Source organism: Catharus ustulatus, chromosome 6 (genome assembly GCF_009819885.2).
Source record: "Catharus ustulatus isolate bCatUst1 chromosome 6, bCatUst1.pri.v2, whole genome shotgun sequence".
Taxonomy (NCBI): Eukaryota; Metazoa; Chordata; class Aves; order Passeriformes; family Turdidae; genus Catharus; species Catharus ustulatus.
The window spans coordinates 6,574,057-6,593,748 of record NC_046226.1 but is presented as its reverse complement, the minus strand read 5'-3'; the positions used below and the strand labels follow the sequence as shown (position 1 = coordinate 6,593,748).

General features: G+C 48.9%; 1 long non-coding RNA gene across 1 annotated transcript; it reads right to left on the bottom strand.

Annotated features, from left to right (window-relative positions):
• Window positions 1–4,755: 4,755 nt before the first annotated feature.
• LOC116997769 lies at window positions 4,756–16,974 on the bottom strand. Its single transcript, XR_004418241.1, has 4 exons — window positions 16,709–16,974; window positions 15,410–15,532; window positions 9,969–10,085; window positions 4,756–9,885 (listed from the first exon to the last, which is right to left on the bottom strand). It is a non-coding gene; the product is annotated as an uncharacterized LOC116997769 (long non-coding RNA).
• Between the last annotated feature and the right edge of the window lie 2,718 nt (window positions 16,975–19,692).

Genomic DNA, 19,692 nt, shown 5'->3' with positions numbered 1-19,692 from the left:
CAAGGAAGCCCTGCCTGAGAGTCGATCACCAAACCTCCAGCACCAGCCTGCAGTTAAAAGGGGACAGGCATGGCTTAAGGCAATGCCTGCCTTGCTGTTCCTAGAGCCTCTGCTGTGCCTCCAAGCCACAGGAATTCAAAGCTGGAATAGAAATTTGCAAAGTCTTGTGAAGCTGGAAAGAAAAAACCCACAACAGCCTGAGCAGAGAGCCCCAGAGAGGCACAACTCCTCAGAACACTGTAACACATCTGCAGATGAGACATTTCACTTGTCAAGCTCCTGCTGCCCAACTGCACCTCTCAATCCTGAGAGCTGAGCAGGAAAAGGGAGCTCAGCCCATTGTCAAGCTCTGCAGAAAGCTGATCCCAAGGGGACCAAGGAGGGCTTGGGTTTGGAGACCAGAGGGGCTGAGCCTCAGGAAATCACTGTCCAGCTGTAGCACAGCACGGAAAGAGATGGCTGGGAGTAAATCCAGGAGATCAAGGACCTCTTCGTCTCCAATGGCCCTAGTATTTAATTTATGAAAGAAGGAACGCAGCTCAAAACAAACTGAAGCTCCTATTTTCACAGCCCTGCTATCCTGAAAAAAAATCCCCCCCTTCCCTCCCAGCCCACTACCTTTATTAGAACTAACCACAAAGTTTCCAACAGGGAAAAAAGCGCATTCGCTGCAAACCGATGAAGTTTACAGCCAGATTTTTCCCAAAAGAAAACACTTTCTGCTTTTCAGCCTTCCCCAATTATGCTGGCACAACACATCTCTCAATGTGACAGGTGCTCTGGGTTTAGTGTAACCTAAATAGAGTCTGCAGGTTGATGCAGCCCTCCAGTGGTGAAGAGAAACACACAGATATGCATTTTGTGTGTGTGTGGATAGAGACAGAGTTATCATAATGGGCAAAGAATTCTCTCTCAGTGGCCTTTGGGGGTGCCAATGCACAGAAAAATGTAAATCCAGACCCAACTCCAGCTCAAGACATCACTGTCAATTCAGCCAAATTGCGTCTGGTCTCCCCTCACCTTTGCAATGAAACAGTATTGATGGTCAGACAACAGATCTGAGACACCTTGGTCATCCAGGGGTCGGGGAAGGTCATCATTCCCTTACTACAGGCTCTAATTCTCACCTGCACAATGTAGGGACCATTTGCTGCTTCTTCAGGTCCTTCAAGAAGTGAAGGGGAGGGGGACCAAGAGCCCAGAAAAATCAACTTCATTTTGGCTCTGGCCACTGCTGTTTTACGTGATGTGAGCACCTGGGCAGAGCCTGGATCCCACTCCCATCCATCTCCTAACCACCAGAGCAAGACGGGAATTGTGTCTTGTAAATAGGAGCAGCTCCTTGCATTTTGTCCTGCTCACACCACACCTCTGCAGAGCTCAGCAAACAACACACACTGTACAGCTTTTTCAAAGAGCAGAGAGTTTATACAAACTAGCAAGATTTGGACACTATCTGGGGCCAAAAGCGAAAGAAAAACTCAGGATGATGCTGCACAGAGCCTTGTTTGGGAGTGGCCTGTCCATGGGCAGCAGGACCCAGCCAGCAGCCACCCCTGAGCTCCCCTCCTTTCTCTGCCCTCCTGCTTTTCCACAAAGCTCCACGACAGCAATCCTTCAGTGTGGCAGTGCCATCTTCAGGCACAAAACCTGCCCTGCACCGCTGGGGGAGTAGCGACCTGCCTGGGGAACAAGGGACAAGGTGTCCTACAGGGCAGGCTCAGTCCCCAGGGTACCAGCATTTGACTGACTATTGCCCCGAGCCATCTGCAGCTTGCCCTCAATTTCCAGGTGATCCCAGCCTTAAATCTGCAAGTGCAAGATCCATGTGGGTTTTTTTCAGCTTCTTGACAAGTCTCCCTCCCAACACTGATTTTTTATCCCAAGTGGAACCAGAGCAGACACCTCTGAGCCAGTCCAGCAGCCCCTGGTCATGTCTTCACTCAGATGCAGTGTGACCCATCTCCTTAAACACAAACTCAGACCCATCTCTTAAAACACAAACTAAAACAAACCCAGGAGAGGGGTAACTCCTTGGTAGCAAGTGCAAGACTTTGGGGAATTGAGAACTTCCAGCCCAGGTTTTTTAACCTAAACCAGGTGCTCCCAAACCAGCCTCTCCATTCTGCAAACCACCTGTCTGAGCAGCAGCCAGGCACAGTCTTTGGCTCCCCTCCAGGGCAGATGTGTCCTCACCACAGCTATCTGCATATTAGCCTGTGCCCATAAGGGGTACCAAGATGCCCATTAGCCTTAGACCCAAAATTTTGCAGCAAAATAGCTATTTACACTAATGCTGTGCGCAAATGAATTGGGATTATCAGGAGCAGCACTCTGATTCCATTATCAGAAGATGGGATATCTTTGTGGGATACACACTCCACACCTGGACGTGCAGGACCTGCATTAGTACCTGCTAACACAGTGCAGGACCTTATGGCACTGTCACAGCGGGTGCATTCCCAGAGTCCCACCCTGCAATTCCATCTACCTATAAAATCCCAATGTTTCCCTGGATAACACCGCCTCAAGATGTCACCCCTGCCTGCATAAGGGAGCTCTGCCTGGGGCATGGTGCATCCAGCCTTTTGGAATGCTTTCTGTGCATGGGATTGATGATCCAAATGGGGAAAGGTTAAAAAACTCCTTCAGCATCCCAGCAAGGGCTGTGGGCTTGTCAGACACCCAGACTGTGCTGGGCTGCCCTACCCTGGCACTGCCAGCCCAGATTCATGGAGCAGTTGGCACAGAACCCAGGGAACCACGTAATGGGAGTGTCAGCACACCTGAAATGTCTGCATGGCCCTGAGCCAATTACAGCTTCCCCACTATGAACAGGTGATTCTGGCACCTTACAGGGAGAAAGACCTTTTCCTTTCCAGCCACCCTTCCTCTCCCCTGGCAGCAGATGTTACCCACAAACCTCCTTGCAGCAAAATGGCATTGATTTCCACCGAGCAGTTTATGCCACAAAAAAAGACTCCCTCAACCTGTAAGAGATACAATTTGGCACCACGCAGCCCAACGAGGGGCACTTTCCCATCAGTGGCACATCAGCCAAGGCAGAGCAGACCTCCCCACTGGACTGGGAGAGCTGGGAGGCTGTAGGGCTCTGCACAGCACTGCAGCCAGGAGCTCAAAGCATCACCTGGTTTGGCCATCAGAGCTGCTCATCTCGGGGCTGAATTAATTAAGCCCTGAAATGCACCAAGGATGGGATGTAATGATGAGTTAGAGCTCTTAGCTGGGTTCCCTGGGTCCTGTGCCAGATGCTCCATGGGTCTGGGCTGGCACTGCCACGGTAGGGCAGCCCAGCAGCTACTTCAATTCAAAGTGGCTGTACAGAGCTAAAAAGAAAATACTGCTGAGTGCAGAGCAAGCCAATGGTCTGGCTGTGGTATTTTCATCACCTCCTTAAGAGCAGAGGAATTGGCATAGAAGGCCCTACCTTAGGTCTGCAGCTGAATTAGCTTTGTGTCAGGGTGATCCACATGACTTTGAAAAGATCCGTAGTGGGAAAGTGTTTACCTGTGTTGGACAGCACAGTGCCTCTGTTCTGGGAGGTGGGAAGCTGCTCCAATGGTTTTTATTTCCAGACTAAGGCAGTTCTCCCCTCAGCTGGGCTGAGGAATCCTCAGCATATCTTACCAGTATGGTGAATCCTCAGAGGTGGCAGCTCCTACCAAGGATCCAGGAGGAATTTTGGGCGTTTGAATACATTTCTCTATGCCAGGCTATGTCACCTCAGAGACCCTTGGCCATTCACACAAAATATGGTGGTAAAAAACAGATTAAAACTGCATACATGCAGCAAGCCCATTCCTCTAAGCCATGCACATCCCCAGGCCAAGGTCTAGGTATTGCTCTCTGGTTAAAAAGAAGAATGGTTCAGAGACAGGTAAAGAACTGTGTCTGATAAAGAATCTGTCAGGGTTTGAGTGGTGGCTGTTAATCCTGGCAGCACCACACTCACATGAGGCATGTAGGAGGTTCAGGATCAGTGATTTCAGAGCTGTGCTCAGGTTGAAACATCCAGCTGTTGTCTCCTGATGCAACACCTTCAGAGGAGGTGACTGATGTGCCTATGGCACCTGGCTGGGGTGCTCAGTCTTTACAAAACTTGCACCTGCAGCCCAGGTGATATCCAAGTCCTGGCTGGGGATGGGAGCTGAAGCATCTGGCCCTGGAAGATGTTTCCTTGTGACTGCCTCAAGAGGCTCCTGCCCACAGGGGAAAGCCCATCCTTTTGGAAATATTTCTCCTTTTCAGTATATCTCTTAAATATGTTCAGTGTTTCACTTCAGCTTCTTCAAGAAAAGAATCCTAAAGACAATTCCCTAGGATAAGGAAGATGGGGATCTTTCCATCATAATCAGGATTTTCACTTTAAAAATTCCGTTTTTCTGAATGGCTCCAAAAGCTAGCTATTTTAACTTTTACCCTTCAGCAGCAACTGGAACATGCCCTGCAGAGCATCATTAGGAAAATGGTTCCTTGCAGATTTTGAAATAAAATACATAAACAAGGAAAAGAAGAAGGGTCTTGCAAGTCCATAGGCAAGTTAGGATGCAAACAATGGGATCAGGGCAGGACAAGTGAATGACAGAGGAGTTACCCCAGGTTCCCCCTCTGATCCAGGTCCTTAGAAGAATCCGTGGTTATAAGTTTTTTAGGGGATTTATGAAGTTAGAAACTTTTCTTTAGAAACATTGCATGTTAACTTGTAAACAAAATAACAATCAACAAGAGTCCATCTGGTTCAATAGAAATAGATCTTTATTAATAACATGCACATCATATGTATATTTAAAATACATAGACATTTTTTCTACTATTCACTTTAGAAAACAATTTCATAAAAACCTTCAATCAGGTCCCAGATAATTTTAAACATTAAAAAGCCTTTTTTTTCTTTTTTTTTTTTTTTGTTACAGAACCAGTAGGTATTATTCCAATTACTTGGTGTATAATCACCATATATTTAACATAATGCAGGCTCATGCATTTCAATAGAAATAGGTGTTCCCTTCTCTGCTTTGTCAATCGTGTCAAATATATGATGATACACTTGACAACACCTGCCACAGTTGTTATATGCAGCTCTGATTCCCTCCTGGGAGCGTACTACAGGTGGTGTTTAAAATCTGGAGACAACTTTTTTACAACTTTCTGAGTTCCTGCAAAGGGCTCCTGGTGCTCAGAGCCCAGCTAGGATGGAAACCAGAAAAACAAAATTTCATGAATGTCGGAGAGGAAAGCAATCTGAAAGAAGAAAAGAGGGAATTGGCAAATCCCCTCTGTGTTCATGGCAAACTGAGGCCAGGGCTGGGTTTCCCAAGGTCCTGCCAAGTACCAAATCAGATCTGTAGAGAGTGCACAGAGATACCAGCGACAGACGGTTTGCAGATGTACAGAACATTTACAAAGGCTCACACAAGGATGGGACTTTAAGGCACAATAGTCCATATACTCAACACATTCATTGGAAAACAGAAGTCCAATTTACAGTGCAATAGAGATGTATTTGAGAGCTCAGGCTGCAGCTCCGTGGTCACCGTCACCGCTGGCGCGGCGATTGAGGCGGATCTCAGCGGATTGAGCCCAGCCCTGCACAGGCTCATGCACATGCTGAGCATCAAGCACAAGAGGAGCCTCTCAGGCTCCAGTGACAGGGTCTGTGCGAGGAAATCGGGTGATAACCCAAGCATTTACAGGATCAGGGCCCTAATGTCACAGAATCATGGAATGGTTTGAGTTGGAAGAGACCTTAAAGACCACCTGGTTCTGACCCTCCTGCCATGGATGGGGACACCTTCACCAGAGCAGGATGCTCAAACTCAGTGTTGGGGTTCTGCACCCCATCCACACCCACACTGTGGCCCCCACAAAGCCACCCCTGTGCACCCTTCACCAGCATGTCCAGCCAGAAAAGCAGCACAAAGAAAACTCAACTCCTAAAATCACTAATTACAGCCAAGTGTGCTGCTATTCCCAGGTAAAAATGAATTATCCTAAACCAGTCATTTTCAAAATGATCAGCTCTCCTCTCCAAGTCTGTCCTTGTTACCCAGCTCTTCTATATTCTCTCTGATGAATATTCTATCTCCAAGGCAACTGAGTCAAAGGGAAGCAAGGACTTTCTTTACATCCAGTGCAAACATAGCCCATATGTAGGAGTTCCTAATGCAGTCATAATAGAACATATATATATAAAAATCTATCTCACTGAAAGTTGACCACCTACAGACAGATTCTCACATCAGAAGCCAGAAGAGCTGAACTGTAGCTACAAACCCATAAAAGAAAAATCACTGTATGTAGCTGTATTGAAATGCTGGTACCCAGTAACTTGGCAACTAAATATTAAAATCAATATAAGTATATAATTCAAAAGGTGTCAAATTAAATATTTCAAAAGTCACTTGCAATGTTATTGCACATTTTTACTTCTTTATCATCCCATAAACTATTTTTAAGCACTCAAGTTGAATTTTTCAGACTCACTTTTCAGCAGCACCAATCACTGAGCAAAGCAGAAGGCAGCAAAAACTGAAGCAGACTTAAAGCATATAGAATAGTGAATCTTTGATTCAATTCCATAACAAAAAGTCAACCATTAAAAACCCAATTTGTTCTCTAGAAAGAAGTAATTCATTTTGACGGTTCCTGGAGCAAGTAAAAATTAAAAGAAGAGACAATGAGTTTTGTTCAAGAAAACAGCACATGAGAAAAACATGATTCAATTATCATCCTCTTTCCTAGGTAGCCCAAGGAGTTTTGTGACCTGATGCAGATTTTTGTCTGTTATATCTGTTCAGTTATCACAAGGCCTTCACAGAGAAGCTTTCAATAGGCAAGAAAGTGTCTGCCCCTTCCAGCAGGCAAAGAACCTCTTCAAAGGTGAATCTGACAGGGTCAATGTACTTTTGTTCAGGAGAGGTTAAAGACTTTGATCCTACTGAGCTTTTTTAACTTCATTTCTAATTTTAAGTTAAAGTTTTGTTTGTTCAAGCCAGAACCATCCTATGAATATAAAAAGTCAGTCTGCAAGAGAAAAGCAGCATTTAAGCATTTCCTGTACATGCTAGATTGTTATGAAATCAGGTGAAAACTGACATGAAGAGAAAAAAATGCATAAATCAGACCACCTCAGAGTGGAAAATTACATGGTTTGAAAAATTAGAAGACAGGAGCAATTTTCCTTTTTTCCTCTAGCCCTAGGGTGACACGAGGCATTCCCAGTGCCACAGAGGCCAAAGAGCTCCTGGGGGAGGATGGCACCTCTCACAACAGCACATGGGCTTCTCTGCCAGCTCCTACTGCTGCCACTGGGGCTGTCCTGCACCCCTGAGCAGCAGTCTGGGCTCTCCCAGCCCCCTGCTGAAGTGGGCATGGCCCCTTTCCACTGAAGAGTTCTCAAACTGGAGATTTCTCAAACATCATTGAAACCATTTCTCAAATCACTCAACTGGATCAGCTGCCTGATTTCGGGCCGGTGCAAACCCAGCAACAGCAGGAATTTAACCACACACAGCCAGGAAGCTCTGAGGCTGAACTGCACTGGCTGAGGAGTGAAAGACACCCTTTTCTAAGAGATAAGTAAATATGACTTGTCTCAAAGCAAAAACAGAAACCTGAACATTCACCATGACTAACAGCACCTCCCAAACAGCACTGCCCTGTTTTTTCAGCCTTCCCACAGTATCTGAGATGTTTATATTCTCCAGTTTGCAGGTTATCCTTATTTTGAATCACACTGCTTTATTTTTTTTATTAAAAAAACCACAAAAATCTGGATTTTACTGCTTCCTTCTGTCTCCTAAACCTGCACTGACTTCCAACTACTGATACCAGAGTCAACTTTGTTCTTCACATCTTTTTGCTTTTGCCTTTCTGCCTTTTCTCCAGCACTAACACGTGCCTGGGTTGCTGTGGCGATATGTGCAACACACACAACCAAGATGCTCTGAGCAGGGTGACAGGAGGAATCTGACACAAAAAGCACATTCCTGGCAAGCCACGGTATTTGTTCACACTATATAATGCTTCAGAAATAGCATCAGCCACATCTGCTAAGAGCAAAGCCTATCAAAATAAATTTAAAAATTAGGTACTTAGATATATATATATCTATCTATATCTGCCTCCAGCTGAGTGTGCGCTATTATTTACTTTGCTTTAAAGCTTTAAAGTGGTGATAGCCAGCGAGGCAAAGCCATTTTCTCCGCTGCAAGCCAACAGACCTGTAGGACTTTGACAGGCTTTGAACCATCTCGTGTGTTTGTTCAGCAGTTCTGGGACGCAGGTCCCCCAGGGGAGCTGCGAGTGTATCGCTAACAGCTAATTTACAGCTCGTTAATCACATTCCCCGGATTATAGTGCAATCTTTGCTTCTGACCCCATTGCTGGAGCATCATCTTTCCCCTAATGTTACTCTTTGGTATTTTCATGACGTAGCTTTGGCAGCTATTGAAGCTTTTCCACTTGTAGTCATTCCGTTTGCTGAACATCCCACATGCCATAGCTTGTGAAATATATATATTTACATATTTTAAAGTTAATTCCCAGACTGAAATTAGACATTTCACTTAACCTGAAACATAATTACTAATGCTGAGCAGTTTCATCAGGAGAGCCTCTGAGGTCTTACCAGCATCTGTCAGATACATTCATTCTCTATCTATGAGAGTTATCATTGTTTTTCTGCCTTTTATAGTCCACATAAAAAGAAATTGCTGTCTATTCCCTAGCACCAGTGTGAACCTCGGGCCAAACAGCAAATTAGCATGCAAAGAAGTATCAGGGAAACAGCTAGGGGAAGAGGCAAATGAAGTTAAGGGAACACCGATGATGGGCTGAAGAAACAATCTTTCCTGTGAGTCATTCTGGTTCGTATTAAAAGAGCAAAGTAGATACCAGCTAAGAGATAATATAAGTAAAAGGTGAATGCAATTATTTTTTAAAAAAAACCCCAACCCACAAACCCTTGCAAATCTCAGTTTAGAGTGTCTGTAAGTAGCAAGCGAGTTCAGTCTCTGAAAATCCTAAGCTAAAGACTTATTCCTTTGGCACTGACTCCTTCACGGTCAAAGCAATTCTCAAAGAAACTTTCTGTCTATACTTTTACAGCAGATAACTTGTGTTTTACTCCTCACTGTTAGACTACTCCACTGCTTCGGGGGCTCCCCTCACACCGGGGATGGCGTCATTTAGCTGCGAAAGTGATTTGGAGCATCCGTATCTACACACAGGTAACTTTAAGTGCAGCTTTTGTCTCTACGAACCGTCTCTGCAGGTTTAGGACCTCTGTGTTGCACCTGTCTGTGTGCACAGCAAGGTGCTTCACACGGGGGTGAACAGCAGGGGCTGCAGAGCATCATCCAAAGCACCTTCCACTCAGCTCCCGGCGCCTCCGCTCGCAAACACACCTGCGGTTAGTGCCTCACCTCAACACCTCCACAAGCAGTTCAAGCATTCAGAAACAAACATCAGTGGGTCTAACAGCTACTTTTAATTCATTTTATAAATAAGCAACTGAGAATTTTGCTCCAGGTGGCTGCCCGTGTAGCCCATCCCGTAAACGGCGTTCTCTGCAGAGTAAGGCACGATGCGATACGAGTGCAGCTCTTCATAATAGAGCGACTGGGAACAGCACTCCTGCACCATCAGCTTCAGCCGTTTTCGTGCGTCAGAGTAGGCAGTCCTATAGCACGGAGCCTCCTTAAAGTATTCATAGCTCTCCCTCTCTGTCTCTAGGTGAATCTTCCTCAACAGATTGTTAATTAATACAGACCTACGCAGATAGGCTTCGGGGTCGTCCAGGAAGCGGAGTTTCTGGAGAGATAGTTTTAGGATACAAGTCCGGTCCTCTGGAAGTATCAGGTGCTGGGGGAGTAAATGGATGGGTCTTTAGCACCAAGGTGTGGAACTAGGGGGAGGGTGGGGTCTGGACAGAGAGAGATACTCACTTTTGGACAATACTCATGGTAATCTTGATGTAAATGTTCTTCTTCTGCATATTTTCTCTTAAAGTAAGCTACTTTCGACGTCGTTAATGTCTTTGGTAGGCCCCGATCAGATCAGCTCTGCACAAAAGAGGAAAAAGAAGGTCAGTAGTGCTTGATGCCAGGGTGGCTGCCACATCGGTCTGGGGTGTGTAGGGCAAGGAGGGATCCAGGACAACACTCAGCCTCAACCTGCTGCCCTCAACCCGCTGGAAAAGCAGGAGAGAGGCTGAAAAATGTGAAGCTGTGTCTGAAACAGCCACCCTGAGGCTTGCCAGCACAGCAAGCCCCTCTGGGCACAGGCAGGGACTCCTGATCCTACAGCTGGGTGGGGTGTTGGGGCAGCCACAGCCCCGCAGAGCAGGCAGGAGATGCCCCAGGTGGAATGTCACCATGCCCTGCAGGATGGGGCCACCAGGACAGGGAACCCTGTGCCCTCTGTGGGCCCAGGATTGGGTTTTGATTTCCACACATCATGCACGGAGCGCCGTGGCTTCCCTGGAAAACCAATGCAGAGTGCATTCACTAGATGGTAGTGTTGTCTCAGAAGAGCAGGAGAGCCCCAGCTCAGTGAAGGGTGATGGAGTTGGTTTTGTCTCCAGCTGGCTTCGATTTTTCAGGGCACAGAGGATGGTGGCTCAACTTTTGGGATTAGAAAAGGAATTATTGGGTTTTGTCCTGTGGTGAGAGCCCAGGGGAGGTCTGTTCCTCCACAGCTGAGCCCTGCAGAGGACCAGGGCACTGAGCACCTGCAGCCAGGCCTGGCTTCCTGCTCTGAGCTTGCTCATCTCCCTGGAAAGGTGACATGGTGCTAATTCGGCATCTTAATGAGGTCCATGATTCCAGTGGTACTCAGCCTGGTGGGCACTGGGTCCCTGTGAGAGCCAGGACTGGGTTTGGCTTGGCTATTCACCAGAGAACACAAGGAGCCATGTGCATATCCGGGAGGCACAGTCTCCTCCCAAACCCTCCTTTTTACAGGAAATTTGTTTTATTTGCTTTTGAATGTACTTTTAAAAATAAATAAATAAATGAATGAAGCTTTATTAGACTGATGTCTAAGGCAATCTAGGGAAAGAAAGCACCCAGAGACATATCACAGAATAACTCAAAGTCAGGTCCTACAGGAAATATTTTCTTCCCCAGATTGGGATCTCCTTATGGGAGCATTTGAAACTGAGATTTTCTGAAGAAATAAAGCATTTGGTTCTGGACAGCTTCCCTGACGCAATAGAAAAGCCAAAATGTATTGCACAGCCAGAACACAGAGCTCATGTTGCTGGAAGGATCCTTCCATGGGGCATGAGGGCTCCTTGAGTCTGAGCTGCTGGTGGGAGTGATGAAATACCCACACAACCATTCCAGGGACTGACAGCACCTCTTCTTCACTGGCAGGAAGGAGCAATGTGTTCTCCCTTCCTTCTACACCAAAAACCCACAAGAAGTGGAAGAAGAAATCCCCTCAATGAGAGGATTCTTGCATTTTCTGGCTGAATTTCAAGTCTGTGAGGATGGAGGTTTCTCATGAAGGTTTCATGTGCAGAAAACTGACTGGAGGATTAACCCCCCGATTTGGAGTCAAGACCCCTGAGCCCTGCTCTGAGACCCATCATGGACTTGGATTGAACTTCAGAACAGCATTTCTCCAGGAGAGGGACTATTGCTCTTAGAGTGGGACAACACTGCCAAGGTTTTCAGGGACTGCTACAGGGTTCTAGTTGCCCTGGACCATCACACACACCAGAGATGCTACCAGCACCCACCTCAGCTCTCAAAGGCAAGGGCAGGGCTGTGATCTTCACCACCCCACTGGCATTGAGTAGCTGCAAACACAGATTTAAATTCATATGCAGCAACCTTCTCTGCTAGCAGGTTTTATTCCAGTATTTGAGTTACACCAGAGCCTGGGCAGCCTGGATATTTAATTACTCTGATATCATGTTCTCCTAGGTGGAAACCCCACTGTGCTGTGTTATCTGAGCACAACAACAAATTCATTTATCTCCCAGTGCCATGGGATGGGAGAACATTACAGTTTTCCTGCTCTGAGGAAGACAAAGGTACAGACAGATGAAATGTCAATCCCACAGCCACCCAGGCTGTCAGGCTGGGAAAGGAGCCAAACCCAGCACACAGGTAGACCCTGTCCCTCAAACCAAACCTCTAAGTGCTAAAACACACTCCCTAGTGTTTTTCAGGGAGAAGGCTGGAAGCACAGCCCTATCACTGCCTGTGTGCAGTGGAAGCAGAAAATCATTCTGAGTGCAGGGGCAGCACAGACAAGCACAGCGTGCACAGCATCTCAGCTCAGTCCTGCAGCTCTTCCAGCTCCGTACAAAACTCTCCCTTGCTGCTCCAAGCCACAGGAATTCCATTCCCTGCCCCAGAGATGGAGAGTGATGTGAAATTCAGCATCCCCTGAGCACAGTGGTGACGGAGACATCAGGGAGCCAGGACAAGGAAGGAGCACTAGCAGCCTGTGGCTGGGAGGGAAGGAGGGCTGTGGGTTTGCACATGCCACGGTGGTGCTGGCTGGCAGGAGCAGACGGAAAAATTGTATTTTGCTGAGGGACACACATGACCATCCTGGCAGTGGGTTCACTGAGCACCCAACTGGCATCCCCTTCCTGGGGTTAAGTTCAGCACCAGCCTGGGACATACTCTTGGTTGGCTGAATTTAAATGTCTAAAGACCTTGCACCAGCTAAAACAGCAAAGTTGCCACAAATCCCTCACCCCAACACCCATAACTTAGTTTTGGAGCAAGGAAGGGAAACAACACCCAAGCAAACACTAAGACACTAAACTCTAGGCTGTAAGTTTGGCTTGAAATGTGTTCCCAATTTTAAATGAAAGACTACACTAGAGGAGCAAAGTAGCCCCAAGCTGCTCAACACCACACCATCTGTCAGCACAGCCCAGCAGCTCCAGATCTGCAGAGCTTGGAGCACCCACTTCCCCAGCTCAGCAGCTCCCACGGGCTGTCACAGGTGGCTCAGCTCCCGGGAGGGAAGGGGTGCTGCCTGCACACCTGCAGGGTGAGACAGCGAGCTGAAAACACACAGGTCCCATCCCAGGGCTCAAGAGAAGCTCAGGGTCTGCTCTGGTGATCGGTGCAGCTGCCATCCCACCACCACCCCATTTCATCACCATCATCTTTTGTGGCTGCTGCTGGTGCCCACACACCTGTCTGCAGGTTCAGGGGAGCCAGGCATGAGCTGTGACCTTGCACTGTGCCCTCAGCACCGATGCTGAAACCCTCGAGGGACCCCTCTCCATGCAGGAGGCTCGCAAGGACCAAGCCTTTCTCTGACACTTATTGGAAGTCAGCACTCTGTGCGTGCCTGGGAGCTGCTTGGCCGGGGTTACAGCCATCCAAGGCTGTAGTAATGCCGCAGTGAATCAGACCCTGAGTGTTTTGTTTAAATATAAACATATTGAATCAGTGCTTTTTGTGTAGAAGGCTATTCTCGCGAGCCAAGTGTTTTGACAGCTCCAGCAAGGTGGTATGAGTCACTGCCTCTGCCTCACTCAAGCTCAGAGACAGATACATCTTAATCACATTACGTTTTCTCCAGCGCTACACCACAAGGCACGGGGCCAAAATCTCCCCACGGGGACCAACCAGCACAGCGCTGAGTCCCGAGCCTGAGGTTTGTCCTTCCAGGCTGGATGAGCTTCGGGAAGGCGCATTCAGCATCCCGGCAGCGCTCAGCCGCATCCCCCGCCGCTCTCCGGGGGCTCGGCGCAATTCGCGGCTGCGGGCGGCGCTGCCGGGGCTCGGCAGCCCCAGGGCGAGCCCTGCCCGGTGTTTACAGCCCCGAGCAGCCTGCTCGGAATGCACAGCACATCGGGGCACGGCGGCTGGAGCTGCTATTAGCGCTAATGGAAGTTTGGGATATAAATCCCACGCGCGGCAGTGAGGGAATAGACGCCTCTGTGTCAGGAGCTCTCGGGCTCAGCTCCGCAAGGGCTTTAATTGTACTTTTAACAGAGCAAAATGTGTCCGTTCCTGTTTATTTCTCCAGGAATAATTACGGTGCCCTGTGGTGTGGTACTCGCAGAGTTATTAGGCGTGTTTGGACAGAGGGCTGTCTTATCTAAATTGGATTGGAAATAGATTTATATCATGGCAACTTGGCATTTGAACTGCAAATTGCAGCAAAGTCACTTCACCTGCGCTCCTGCATCGCCCCAGTGACAGCAGCCCCCCTTCAGCATGAATTAATGCCGGGCGATTTCCACGGGGCTGCAGCCCAGCCGAGACAGGAGCTAAGACGGAGTTTAAAAAATGATTGAACATGCAGGAAAAAACCACCTGAGCTTGTGCTTTTGCGTCTCAGACAACCGAGATCTGCACAGCAGCCCCGTCCCAGAACTTGTGCGTGAGCCCTTGGGAGCATCCCCACACCTGCCTGCTCCTGCACCTCCCCTGCCTTTCCTCGGGAAGAAAATTCCTCCCTGCCTGCCCAGCGCTGCAGTGAAAGGGCCCGTCCGAGTCGATACTATTTGGTTGTTGATGCAGACATCTGCAGGGGGTGAGCACGGAGCCGGCTGGCTCCGCACGGAGCTGGTGACTCAAATGTGCCGCTGCCTGCAGGGTTCCTATCGCAGCCTAAAGGAGAGCGATCGATACGCGAGCTGCAGCTGCCCGAGACGGGCATCTTCGCTGAGCATCTCTGGAGTGTTCAAATACGAAACCTGAGGCTTCCGAGCACACAGAAACTGCCTTTATTATCAGTGACTTTGACATGGCAGGTACCACCGTGTCCTTGCTGTCAAACCGCGGTGATGAACTCAGAGCACTCGCAATTAGGGGGTGCTCAGCTGAAACGTGCCCCTGGTTTCACATGCTCCGCTGCTGCTTTTCTCCTCTCCTAGGGCAGCACGAGCAGCTGGTCCCACTGTGGGATTCCCAGCTGATAAGGCAAAGCTAGCAGACCACAGGCAGATGAACATGTGGATCGAAAACACATGCCAGCCCCAGGATTTCACGCGGCTGCCAATCGATGGCAATCCCTTCTAGCACACCGAGCCTTATCAGGCAGAGCAATCCCCCTTTCATTGACTCACGGGGATGGGGGGACCCCCAGCCGCACTCTCGTCTGCTGGCTTTGCACTTTAAAAGCACCTTTTAGTTTGCTGATTGCTCTGCACGTCCTCCTAATTGCAGATTCTCCCTGGGCACACATGTGTACAAGGCACAAGCATCTGAATAGCTCCCGTGAGGGCATGAAGGCATGAGACTTAATGGCTGAGAGACTGCTCCTGTCTCCCTCCTTATAGTCCCACTGCTTTCCTCTACAGAATAAAATAATAATTCCAGGCTCACCCCTTTTCGACATCAATCCCAGCAAATTCCCTCACTCAGCCCAACCAGCCGAAGTTTGCAAACTTGTTGGTTACCTGAGGATGCGGACTCAGCCTGCAAAGGGTCTTCCTGGGGTAATCTCAGCAGTCCTGGTAAGATTTCCCCCTCGCACGGGCTCAGCGAGCATTTCTGGCAGCACGGCACTGCTGAACGGTCACCTGCCGGGGTGGATCAAGGAGAAACACACATGGCTCAGGTGGCAAAATCAGGACAAACACGGCGAGCAGCTGGACCACGAGGGGAGAAAGTGCTATTTCAGCATCCCCATAGGGCTTAGTAACAGCGATAAGTTGAGATGTTACACCTAACCCTCTAACTTTGACCTTGCTTCCTGGAGTCCCTTTCACACATCAGGAAAGTAGATAAAACACTAGGAAAAAACCATTTCTGTCTCTTAGTGGTGTAGCTATAATCCACTCAGAGCAAATGCTGCTAAAATACAGCTTGCTCCTCTAAATATCTGGATGTTTCTGGAGCTAGAACGTTAATTCTGCCCCAACCACCTCTTAAAATGGCACATTTATTTCTCCATTAATTCTTGTCAACCTCAGAGGAAAGCTAAGGGGCTACTATTAAAACCATGCCATTATTTTGAGTAGCAGCATTAATTTTCTATCATACACACTCACACCGCCTGCAGAGCAGTACAGGTCTGGGGAAAGTCAGATTCCCATTTCTCTGTAACAGGGTGCACATTTCAGAGTTTGCCTGACATACAGTACATTTTCCAGGCTGGTGCCTTGCCTTCCGGGTGAAGTATCTGGCATGCTGTAGTAAGAATATCTCCCACTCTCAGGGGGGAAAACAATCACAGATGCATGTGTATACCTAAACTCTGCACTTTTACATGTGTGTGCCAGAGACACCCTGACTTTTTGAGTACATGAGAGAAATTAGACATGTCTAAATCCTGCAAGAGAGAAAGGGAAAGAGAGCTCGTGTGTGTGCGTACTCATGTCTCGCAGCTATAAGAACTATATTTAGACAGTTGTGTCATCCCAGAGGATGACAGCATTAACAGGCGATGGAAAGAGGAGCAGTGGTTACTTTTCAGAGTTCAGCCCTGACAGTAAAAAGAGGACTCTGGTGGAAATGACCTTTCCTAGAGTCCGGCAGAGCAGCAGCACCTCTGCCCGTGGCACTGCGGGACGCGCGGAGCCTCCCTCTCAGCTCTTCCCTCTCCACGCTGCAGCAAAGCCACGAGAGCTCCCAAACAAGCACAAAACTTACTCCACGCCAACAGCCACCTGCTAAACCCTCTGGAGCAGATCCCACCAGCAAAGCCCCACACCAGCTCGCTGACAGCTCGCCGTCCCCGGCTCAGTGACACTCACCCAGCGAGCCCCGGCTCCAGAGGGAGGGCTGCTCCGTCCTTCCCTCGCTGCTCCTGGAGGAGGTGGTGGCAGTGCTGCTGGCGGTGCTGGCGGTGCTGGCGGCGGTGGCAGCTCCTGCGGGTCCCTGCAGCCACTGAGGAGCGCATCACCTCCCGGCCGCAGCCCGCGGAGGTGGGTGCCCAGATGTTCCCCGCGCGGATTGGTCCAGCGGGAGCAGATGTTGCCCGGTTGCTAGGAGCGTTGCTAGGAGCGCTGCTAGGAGACGGTGACGCTCTCTCCATCACTGGCGCGACTCGAGGCCGCGGGGAGGGAGGGAGGGAAGGACGGAGAGGGAGGGAGGAGGAAGAGGGAAGGAGGGAGGAGCGGGTCTCGCCACGGCGATTCTCCGAGCCGGGCCGGGCTGCGGGGTGAGCCGGAGGATGGAGCAGGTGCCGCGGCTCAGAGCTGGACAGGCGGTGAGGAGCTGCCTGGGGCTCGCGGCTGAGGATGGGGACGTGAAACGGCAGAACGGGGAGGGGGGAGCAGCCCGGACAGGGGCGGGCAAGGGGGACCATAAAACCTCCCAGGGCGGGCTGAAGGATGCGCGGAGCGAGCCGGCAGCCGTGGAGGTGCCCAGGGCTCCTTACGGCACTGAGAGAGGGCGAGAGCTCTGCTCGCTTCAGAGCAAGGCTGGGAGAAACACAACCCAGTGCCTGGAAGCGCTGGAGGGAGAGAAGTCAATTCGGTCCTGTTGGCAGGGAGCAGAGGTGTTCTGCTCTCTTACTGGGCCATGTTCCTCTTCCCTCCTGATTCATGATCCTCCCTTTTCCCTCCATGCCCACCATCAGATCCTGGCTCACTTTTTCCCCTGAGCTTTTGGGATGTTCCACCTCTGTGCCCACTCTGGCACTTACACCCATGATGCCATGGCCAGAAATTGGATTGCTGTAGGGAAACAAGCTGCAACCCAGACCTCCTCCCAAATAAAAGAGCAGGTCACTGTGGGGTAGAACAGCTCCTGCATCTCAGCCAGATTTTACTGCTGAACAGCCTCCTTGGAGCAATAGGTGGGATACCAAGCTCAGCCTACCCTCACAACCAAGGGTCCACCCAGAAAGGTCCAGAAAAAGATTAAAAGGAGTCAGCAAAATCTTCCCTGTATAATACAGTGTGCAGGAAGAGGGGAAATCCCTTTCCCTGAATGCCTAACTCTGTATGTAAATACTGACAGATAGGAAGGTTTAAAAAATGCATTTTTAAAAAAACACACCAGTTATGTGTAGGGACCTTCCCTGGAAGAAGTGGGTCACTCCAGAGTGAAAAGGAGTTGTACAATCTGGAAAGCCAGAGTGGTGCCAATGGTTGCACTGGGGTTACTGGTACAACACTGGCTTTGATCAGCCCCAACATCAAGCCTGGGCTTTGATCAGGGCTTTTCTTCAAGAAGAAACATCTTTAGACAATGAATTTTCCTCTGCACCTGCCAGCTGTGGCCATTTCCTCACAACTACCATGGATGACAGACTCATGTTCATGCCACAGCCTCCCTATCCAAGCAGCCACTCAGTCCAGCCCAGAATCTCAGAATTTTGTGGGTTGGAAGGGACCTTAAAGATCATCTTGTTCCACCCCCTGCCATGGGCAGGAACATTTCCCACTATCCCATGTTGCTCAAAGCCCCATGCAGCCTTACCTTGAACACTTCCAAAACAACTACTGCCATCTCCCATCCTGCTACTAGAGGTGACTCAAAGGCTCAGACAGTGCCAAAACCAAGGCAAGGTGCAATGGGAACATATTCATTTTGACAGCTCCTGGGCAAGTCCCTCTTCCCCTGTGATCTGTGAGATTCCAGTGCACATTCTATCTGGTCATGTCACTGCTGGGAGGACACAGGGAGTTCCCCTCCCTTTGGCTGCTCCATGAAGGTTCTGCAGAGGATTTTGAACCAGGCTTTGTCCTCCTCCTTCTTAGACAGTGGGAATGGAGTCACACTGCATTTGGCATTCACCTGGATCAGTATCTCACCAAATTTTAACAAACTGGGTCTTGGCAAGCCTGGAACTCAGCTAGCACATGTCAGTGCAGCAGGCTCAGGTAGTTATTCTCTTGACTTGGATCACCTGGCTGCATTTGGTACTCAGTGTGCACAAATGTGCACACATGGCTCCCCTGGTCTTTGCAGCCTGAGGAAAGATCACTCACAGCCACATATTTACATCAAATTACTTCTGAAGCTCTGCTTCTTTTATTGAGAAGTCAAATGAAACTCCAACTAATTTCAGATTTGAATTTTCTAGGACAATAGGAAGGCACTAGAATTTAATTGATTTTGATTACCAGCCTTATTATTATGCTGCCAGTAGCAGTAGTTCAGGTTGGTGTAATTTTAAATTTACTGTGAGATGAATCTGACATTTCTGTACTGATGAATTGAAGATTTAAGTGATTCTTCAGCTCTTCACAAAGATGTTGTAATTAATTCAGTAATATCACTTCTGTAAGCAGAGATAGAAAAGGAAGACACAGAAGCACCTACTCCGTGCCTAAGAGCTGAATGAACGACAGCATCACTCACTCCAATCTTCCTGAAATGTACTGTATTTTTTTTTAACATTCAACACAATTTCTACTGCAAAGACACATCTTCCCCTCTCCTGTCAGCACACAAGCAGGACTTGCTAGCAGGCAATAATTTACAGCCAGAAGGTCAGCTGTGCTTCCTCAGCTGGATCCAAGAGTTGTTTCCATCACCTGATCAGTCCTGAGGAAATTTTTCCACAGTCCAAGTGTTTTTCTTTGCCCACTTCCCAAGGGGCAGAGTGCAGGGGAGATGCCCTGCCAGTGTAGAGCAGCACTGCTCTGCTGGCTCAAAGGGGCTTCCATCAGGAGGAAGAGAAGATGTTCCATCTCACCCCATCCCATCTCCTTCCTCCTGCCATGGAAGCACGAGAAATCACCTCTCCTCCTTGTGTGGAGAGGAGTTTTCCTCTCTGCCAGGGATG